This window comes from Magnolia sinica, chromosome 11 (genome assembly GCF_029962835.1).
Source record: "Magnolia sinica isolate HGM2019 chromosome 11, MsV1, whole genome shotgun sequence".
In the NCBI taxonomy this organism is placed as follows: domain Eukaryota; kingdom Viridiplantae; phylum Streptophyta; class Magnoliopsida; order Magnoliales; family Magnoliaceae; genus Magnolia; species Magnolia sinica.
Window position 1 is genome coordinate 60,367,796 of NC_080583.1, and position 9,503 is coordinate 60,377,298.

Below are 9,503 nucleotides of genomic sequence, written 5' to 3' on the forward strand. Positions count from 1 at the left end.
TATTTAAATCAGAACATTTTACACATAAGTAGAGAAAAAATCAAAACAAATCAGAATAGAAATATGTGTACCTTCTGTTACATGGTCAGCTCAAGGCTTTGGGATAAATATTGCCCATGAGCAGCTCTAGTCAATTCCAGCTTCTAGATGAGTCTGTACAGGCTGCTGCTATTACTAGACTACAGCCGCCATAGAAAAATATCGGTATTCTTCCTTCACTTGCAGGATGGATACAGAAAAAGGAATTGACTAGTAAGGAAACTGGGCATTAATTAAGAAGATAAGCTCTGCATCCTTCAAAAGGCATAATAATGCCCAAAACGAAGAACAAGACTATAGAACCAAATAGGTAAAACTTAAATCCTTTCAACAGTTGGAATCAGCACATACGTGGCATATCCCTTTTAATCCCATAGTAGAAAATGGGGGCGGCAGCAGTGGCAGTGGCAGTCTCATTTAGTTCAGGTGTCATGTAGTAAAGTGTTGATTTTCAATAAACGTAAATCCACTATTGTCAGTCTCATTTAGTTCAGGTGTCAGTCCATCAGAACATAAAGATCAATTGAGTGCTAATTCCAAGCTAAAGGGTCAGGATATCAGTGTAAACTTAGACACAAGTAGAGCTACAAAAGGCAGAGTTATACAAGCAACACCTAGTGAGAAATCCCAAAAGCCCACCAACTGCCAAAATCAATTTTTTTTTTTGTTTTCAAAAACAACAGGAGAGAGAGAGAGAGAGAGAGAGAGAGAGAGAGAGAGAGAGAGAGAGAGAGATCCCTCCATTTAGCTAAATCCATAGTTGTCACAACCTATAAAACAAAATAACAAAAAGAAATTAGTTAATATTTACAATCTTATATAAGTTCTATTGTATATGCAAAAAAATAAATAAACTAATTATCTATGTATGGCCACATAGAAATCCTCAAACGGGTAACGAATTATCTAACTTACAAATCACAATCATACGTCACAATTATAAACTAACAAGTCACAATAATAATTTAAGGAAAAAAAAATGTAATACATATAAAGCATACTGCCCAAATTTGTATTTTCCTATTGTGACTCACGTGAGCACTGGATTTGCCTAAATTTTGATATGACCTTGCAATATAAGTCAACTCAATAAACATACAAAGCATACACCATATGGTTATCAAGATTAGCAAATATCCTCTTTTCGTCTCTTTCATTGTTGAAGATAGATGATTTAATTAGAGAAATATATTGGAGAATTTGGAGTTTTAAAACATTAAAACTTACCACCAAGTAGACTTTGAATAAAATCAATCATCATCACAGTTCACATTGAATTGCCCTTAAATTCGGGTGTTGCGGCAACCGTTCTAATTGAAATTTGAGAATATTTCCTTCTCATCTATCTCTAATCAAGGAATTTGTGTACTGATACATGCACCATACACACAAATGTCATTTGAAGTTTCCTGGTAAAGTAAAGAGCAGGTTTGCATTTTGACAATAATCCTATCTAGAAAAGTGACTCAAATATGTGGAGAAGAAAGTATAGATAATTAGCATAACCCAATATCACTTATTTGTGGAGAAGAAGAAATACACCACACAAGACAAATATGACCGCGACAAGGATCCAACCAATGACCACCAAGCTACAACAAGTAGGAATCAGGCATTGGGTCAGATAACCAATGACAATAAAACATGAATGTTATGAAAAATTGCTGCAAGCAAAGAGAAAATATGTGGTCTTGAGCCTCGGCTCACTGATTTAGGGCCAAGCTTAGGTGAGAGGTGCTACATAATGTCCTAGATCAGCAGATCCTAAGGCCATGTTTTGGTTGATGCCTAAAAAACTTTTGTCGTAGTTTATTAACTGGGTAAGGAGTGTCATAGTTTATACCAGAATATCTCATTTATACCATAATATCTCATTTATACCAGAATCATTTATACCAGAATATCTCATTTATACCAGTTAATTGCAGTTCATTTATACCAGGATATCTCATTTATACCAGTTAATTGCAGTTCATTTATACCAGAATATCTCATTTAAAGCCCTGTTTTTTTCAAAATCTCATTTATACCAAAATCAGATTGTGAGAACCAGAATATCTCATTTATACCAAAACCCTACCAGTATTTCAAAATCTAACAATAGGGAAAGAGCATATTCAATTAGAATGGTGCAGGTCTGAACAAGCCAGGGGATTACACTTACAATTATCTTGATCTTGTAAGCTTCCAAGAAGGGATGTCTGCTATCCGGTAGAGGACATCAAATACCAGTTGTTTGCATCATTGAGCCATGGGCGACACCTGTCATACTGAAAACCCAAATTTGTAATATACCTTTTCAGCTAAGACATTGCACAGTACCTAGACTACTAAATGACTAGCAGAGGATGTCTGATGCACCAAAAATCCCTGGGATTGGAAGATCCTAGCAGCAGAATAATTGGTCTTTTTTTCTTTTTTTCATTTTTCCTTTTTGATCTATTGAATGGGAACATTGCTGTATTTTCTTTCTTAAATATTTCTTTTCACATCACATGCAGCAAGATGAGGAAGGTCATGATCAATCAACCGAAAGGGTAAACGAATTAATCAAAGCATGGCAACCCCACAGTTCAAAAGCCAAAACAGTTCAAAGCAACTGTTATTAAATGAATTAATCAAAGCATGGCAAACAAAAAGAACAGTATTTTCTGTAAAAGATACGCTCTAGTTGTGCATTGCATACAAGGTAGAAAACCATGTGCAAGGGTTACAAAGATGCAACAAAATGGATATTGTTGGCAGTAAATAACGGTTGCTCCTTTACACTTTGCATCTTTTGATACTAATAACAACAAAGTTATCTCCATTAGCTGAAATCATGATAAATAACTTTTCACAGTCAAACAACTTTTCCATTAGCTGAAATCATGATAAAACTTTAAGTGACATAGCTCCACAGATGCAAATGGGCCATTAGCAGTGTGGATGATCAAATATAAAATAGATAATACATACAAGTAGATGTATGCCTATAATCGTGTTCTCTTGCACAATGAGCAAATTAGGATGCAGATTTCATACTACTTGTATCGTTCCCGTGCAGCAAAAAGCTCTGTGGTGCCTACTGTGCTGTGTATGTGACATCTACTCGGCCCATCATTTGCACCAGGTAGTGTTAGGATGAGGAAAAAAAAATAGGCCGATCCAAACTCAAGCCTTGGAAGTTCTTTTCTTTCTCCGAATTCCATTCTCTTTGGTTTTTTTTTTTCTTTTTTCTTTGGTGGAATTTCCACATTTTCAGATCTTGGAAACTGTTTTTCTTTACTAGAGTTAATCTGAATTTTCAAAGCTAATGCCCCCTTTTCCTCCCTACAGTTGTTCCTTTTTCGTTATCTTTTTTTTTTTTTTGTTTCTTTTTTTTTTTTTTTCTTTTTTGTTTTTCCTTCCGTGTTGTAGTTTTACTTTCCAATTTCCTTCTACATTTTCACAGCTCGAAAATCTTGTCTTTTTATTCAGCATTATCATATCTCATTACGAGTTGGTGGCTGAGCTAAAAATAGTGAAAATGAACTGCGACTATCTAGCATCATTGGCTAGATTTCAAGGCTAGCTACATAAACATTTCAAGAATATGACCTATGATATCTCCAAAAATTTGCTCCCAAACTTTTATGAAGGGAAATGGCCCCAAAACATGAAATAGGATCCATTTTCAAGCATAGGGTTTTGAGAGAGAGATAGATAGGGAGAGTGAGAGTGAGAGGAGAGCGAGAGGGAGAGGCAGAGGGAGAGCGTGCAAGGGGGAGAGGGAGAGGGAGAGGGTGAGGGAGAGGGAGAGAGAGAGAGAGGGAGAGGGAGAGGGAGAGGGAGAGGGAAGCGCGTGACAGGGAGAGGGAGGGAGAGCGAGAGGGAGAGGCAGAGAGAGTTGGCACTCAAATGGATTAGGGCTTTTTTTATTATATTTTTTTAATTTTTTTTATAGGGTGTACCCTTTGCTCGCGGCCAGTAAAACTGGCCGTGGATAAAGGGTTGGGCCATCGGTCGGCTTAGGCCCCTTTTCTTGTAGTGTAATACGAATGATGATGATCTTATATATATATATATATATATATATATATATATATATATAGACTTCTAATACCCCGAATATTGGAGGGACAAGGTGTCATTGGGCCATAGCCTCCAGTTGCTACTGGGCTGCTTGGTGTTGAGGGTCAAATATTGCATATCAGACCCATTTATTGCATAGATTTACACGCATGATACTGCTTAATGGCCTGATTAATCGTGTTTATAATGCAGAGTGTATGTACGAGCCTGGACCGAAATGAGTGCTTAAAGCATGGACTTAACGCTCTGATGACACCAAAGCGTGGGACGGACTCCAAAGACCCAAGATCAACAGAATTACACATCAGGGACCCAAGAAAATCAAGGAATTGAAGCTCAAGTGGCCTGAAAAGTGTCCAGAATGCAAGATCATAGGGTTCCCACCATCTGATCAGTTCGAAACTTCATACGTGGCCTGAGGACCATAAATAAACCGTACACGTAAAATTTCAGCTCCTGGATCACTGTGGAAGTGGCCCAACGGACAGATCAGCCCCTTTAATCATTATGTGGGCCCCGCCTGATATCTGGATATACTCCAATTTTGGTCTCAACGCCTCAAACTACATGTCAAAACAGATGGATGGAGCAGATTTCTTACAAACATCACCATGGGACCCACACATGCAGTGCACGTGCAAGGTGCACAAGTGCACCGGACGAACATAAAAAAAATAATAAGTCGGTCAGCAGGCGCTGACCGACTCAAACTCAAATTTCTTTAATTACGCAACAGCGTAACGCTGCCGACCGCCGGTTCCTCTCTGTGGGGCCCATTCATCATCCAAATCGTCAATCTGGACCGTCCATTATGTACAGAGGAGGGTTATTAACCTCACCTAGGTGGAATTTTTCTAGGAAGCAGCGTGTAGCGGATTTTGACCGTCGAAACTCAGGTTGAACGGTGATATGAAAAATCAGGTGGGCCGCTTCAGCGTCGATCCAAAACCGACCATATCCGAACGGTTTTGTGAGTAGAATACAGTGGACGTCGTGGATTCCTCGAATCAGCAGTGAAGTGGGCCCCACCAACAGTACAGCGCTCGGACGTGCGCGCCTCTGTTCACGCGATCCGGGAAATCCGGAATTTCCGGCCGATTGTGGGCCACTGTCTGTGATCGGATTGGTGATCCAAACCGTCCAGATGATGCCCAAGCCAGGATTGACCCTAGCCATGGAGAAATTTTGACTCCAAGGAAGATCGTTGTCTTGCAAACACATTCCAAACGCGAGTCAGGCTGCGTTCCTACGCAGGCGGTTTGAATAGCTGGCTGCGTAAATTTTCCGCGGATCCCAGCAACGAATGGACTCTCTTCGTACCTGTGAAATAAAGAGAGAATGAACGTGGAACGGGAAAAAAAAAGGATTGAAGGAGGAGAGCTTGGCTTGGTTCGGGGGATTAAAGGAGAAGCAGCTGTGGAGCAGAGACAGGGAGAGAAAGGAAGGAAAGGAGCTGGGCTGGGTTGCTGCTGCACGTCTGGAAGCTCGTCTTTAGTGGAGGATTGAAGAAAAAGAGGAAGGTTTTGGAGGGCTGGCACGTGAGGAGGCTGGGTTTTCTTCTCTTTCCTTCTTGTTCTTTTCTACTTTTTTTTTCTGTTTATTTACTTTGTCTAAGGGGTTCTAGCATGATCATGCTAGGCTAAACCTCTTAGCTAGGGCTAAGAGGTGAAGCTTGTAGTGAGATGGGGGATTTTATTCATTGCCTTTAATTGGATTTCAATTCATGAACTGAATTTGATTTTCGTTTAATTAAAGAAATACTTTCAGTTTTTTAATGGTGTGTTGTGACTGAAATTACAATAAATCTGCAATGGCTTTGAGTATTTCCTCCCCTTTTTATGTTTATGAAGTCAGGAAGCCCTGTTGTTCACCATCGTCTCCTGGGCATGGTTGGATGATCGTACCCTTCCTAACTTTCATGTACTTTTGATTGGTTGGTAATTAGTGTAATCCTGTTATTTGCTTTGTCTCCTGGGCATGGTTAGATGATGGAATCCATTCTAATTCATATACCTTTCATCTCTTGAAAACCAGATCAAGTAAGTTCAGTTTGAATTCCATAATCCTTGATGCAGGCATAAGATCTCCCTGATCTCTACAAGTGGATTCTCTGAATCCCTAGTTTCCCTTCCTCTGAATTCCTTAAAGTTTTAGATAATTATTCCACAATTATTCCTTAAAATTCTATTTGGTTAGATCGCATCTTAGTCTAGTTCTAGTTCTGCTTAGTTTCAGACAACGTACAGGTATCAGTCCCTGTGGATTCGACCTCGGTCTTACCGAGTTTATTACTACATCACAACCCTACACTTGGGGAGTGAACAAGTTTTTGGCGCCGTTGCCGGGGACTGACGGTTACGATTCTCTGAAGTTAATTGGTTTTAGTATTAGTTTAAGATTAGGATTTTAGTAACCTTAGTTTTTATTTATTTATTTATTTTTATTTGAGTTCAAAACTAACTTGTTTCCTGTTTTATAGGATCTGGACATAAGTTTCTAAATTGGTAATTCCTTCCTAATCTCTCTACTTTTTCATATTTTTAGAATTAGGGTTTAAATTTTAAAAATTTTCTAATTCTAGTATCCTCTCTTCTGTAGGAAATAGTTTATTTTTAGAATTTAGCTTATTTCTTTCCCTTCTTAGAAATTAACTTTCTATTTTTGTTTTATTTTAGTAACTTTCTAATTCTGACACTTTTAGAATCTAATTTTGTTTCTTAATCTATTTTTAGAATTCTTTAGAAACTAACCTTCCTATTTTGTAGGCCTTTAAGATAGAAATCTCTAATTCGGTACACTCTTTCCCTATTTTCTATTTTTCAATTCTCTTGTAGTAATTTACTTTTTAAAGTTTAGGACTTTCTTAATTTATTTTAGAAGTTTCCACTCTCTTTTAGAAATCAGTTTACTGTTATCTTTCTTTTAAAAGATTGTTTTTCTCCTTTTTAGAATCTAACTTATTTTTGTTTTATTTTGCAGGTCTTTAACTCAGGACTCCAATTTGGTAATTTCTTTCCAACTCTCTCTTTCTTTCTAGATTTTCTTTTCCTTTCTTAGGATTAGGTTTTTAATTGAGGGCTGCGAGTGTTTTCATGCCCAAGTGGGCCCGTGACGACACTCGACGTCTCTTGACTGAAGGAGGATTGGTTGAGGGGTTGACTATCCATCGCAGGACTAGACACCGCTCGAAATCCCCTGAGTTAACTGAGGTTATGGCTGAAGACCAACCTCCTCCACTTCCACCCAGGGTGGAGGATACCCAAGATGAGAATGAGGTGCAACAGGCACCCCCGCCTCGTACTTTACGAGATTATCTACAACCGGCGGGAGTGAGTATGCCCTCATGCATGATTTTTCCTGAAAACACAGGACAAATGGACATCAAGCCAGGAGTTATCCAACTCCTTCCCAAATTCCATGGACTTGAATCAGAAAGTCCATATTTACATTTGAAAGAGTTCGATGAGATTATAGCTACATTATGTTTTCCTAATGTATCTGAGGATACAATTAGGCTGAAACTCTTTCCTTTTTCCTTAAAAGAGAAAGCTAAGACGTGGCTACATTCACTGCGTCCTAGATCCATTGGCACATGGAACGATATGCAGAGGGAATTCATAAAAAAATTCTTCCCACATCATAAAACGATTACCCTCAGAAAAGCAATCATGAACTTTGCCCAAAAGGAAGATGAAACATTCTTCCAATGTTGGGAAAGGTTCAAAGATTTGGTCAGTTCATGCCCACAACACGGATTTGAAACGTGGCACATTACAAATTTTTTCTACGATGGACTGACATCTTCCATGCGCCAAATGGTCGAGACAATGTGTAATGGAGAGTTCATCAACAAAGATGTTGACGAGGTATGGGATTACCTCGATAGTCTCGCTGAAAAAACACAATCATGGGACTATTACCCACTGGCAAACACCACGTCTAAGCCGACTCAATTAAAGGAGAAAGGTGGATTATATCTCTTGAAAGAAGAGGATGATCTCAAGTGTAAAGTGACTACACTCATAAGGAAAGTTGAGGCCATGGAAGGAAAGAAGGATAAGGTCAATGAAGTTGTTTGCGGCATCTGTGATTGCAACATTCACACAACTGAAAACTGTCCTACAATACCTGCCTTTCGAGGAGTGTTGAATGAACAAGCCAATGCTGTAAATAATTATCAAAGACCTTTTACTGGACCCAACTCCAACACATACAATCCTGGCTGGAAAAATCATCCAAATTTTAGTTGGAGGAATGGACAAACGGCGACTCCTCCAGGTTTTTTCAATCAAAATCCAAATCAAGTGAAACCTCAAGAGGAACTGGTTCAAAATCCTATACAAGAGCTGGCTCAGGCAATGCGGGGAATTACAGATTTTATGCAAAAGATAGATTCTCGTATGACGGTTATAGAAAAGGGGATGCTTCCTGCACAACCTCTCCCCAATCCTAAACCGCAGTACGAGAATAATGATCCCAGCTCTTCAAATCAGATGGGGCATGCTAAATCCATCACCACTCTTAGGAGTGGGAAGATCATTGATAAAACTCTTCCGGTTAGGCCCGAAAAGCCTCAAGAACCAGAAGAGGACAACAATGATGGATCCAGTGATGCCCCACAAAAAGTAGAACCGGAACTTCTAGAGAAGCCAGTTGCTCCATTCCCCCAACGGTTGGTTTCACCAAAACCTCTCTCTAACTCTCAGGATATCCTAGAGGTGTTGAAACAGGTGAAAGTCAATATTCCTCTACTTGATGTCGTTAAACAGGTACCTTCATATGCCAAATTCCTGAAAGACTTATGCACGACCAAACGACGAAAAATTATTCAAAAGAAAATCTTCTTGACTGAGAAAGTGAGTGTCATCCTGAAGCAAGACGTGCCACAGAAATTCAAGGATCCCGGTAGCCCAACCATATCATGTGTAATCGGGAACCATCGAATTGATCATGCACTTCTTGACTTAGGAGCGAGCGTCAATTTGATTCCCTACTCGGTATACAAACAGTTAGGTTTGGGTGAATTAAAACCCACCCTAACCACACTACAACTTGCTGATCGCTCTGTTCGTGTACCAAGAGGGATAATTGAGGATGTGTTGGTCCAAGTTGATAGATTTTACTACCCTGTAGACTTTATCATCCTGGACACTGAACCCATCAATAACATGAGCACTCAGATTCCTGTCATTCTTGGTCGCCCATTCCTTGCCACGTCAAATGCAATTATCAATTGCAGGAATGGTATCATGACTATGTCTTTTGGAAATTTGACATTGGAGTCAAACATTTTTTTCAATAACGGCAGCAACTCAGAGGATGATGACGATTTCCACGACATTAACATGATTGACTCTTTCGTGGAAGATACGACACCTCGACCTTATCCTCCGACCATCTAGAGACGTGCC

General features: G+C 39.3%; 1 non-coding gene across 1 annotated transcript; it reads right to left on the reverse strand.

Annotated features, from left to right (window-relative positions):
• Nucleotides 1-7,742: 7,742 nt before the first annotated feature.
• On the reverse strand, nucleotides 7,743-7,849 carry LOC131219612 (small nucleolar RNA R71). Its single transcript, XR_009158262.1, has one exon. It is a non-coding gene; the product is annotated as a small nucleolar RNA R71 (small nucleolar RNA).
• Between the last annotated feature and the right edge of the window lie 1,654 nt (nucleotides 7,850-9,503).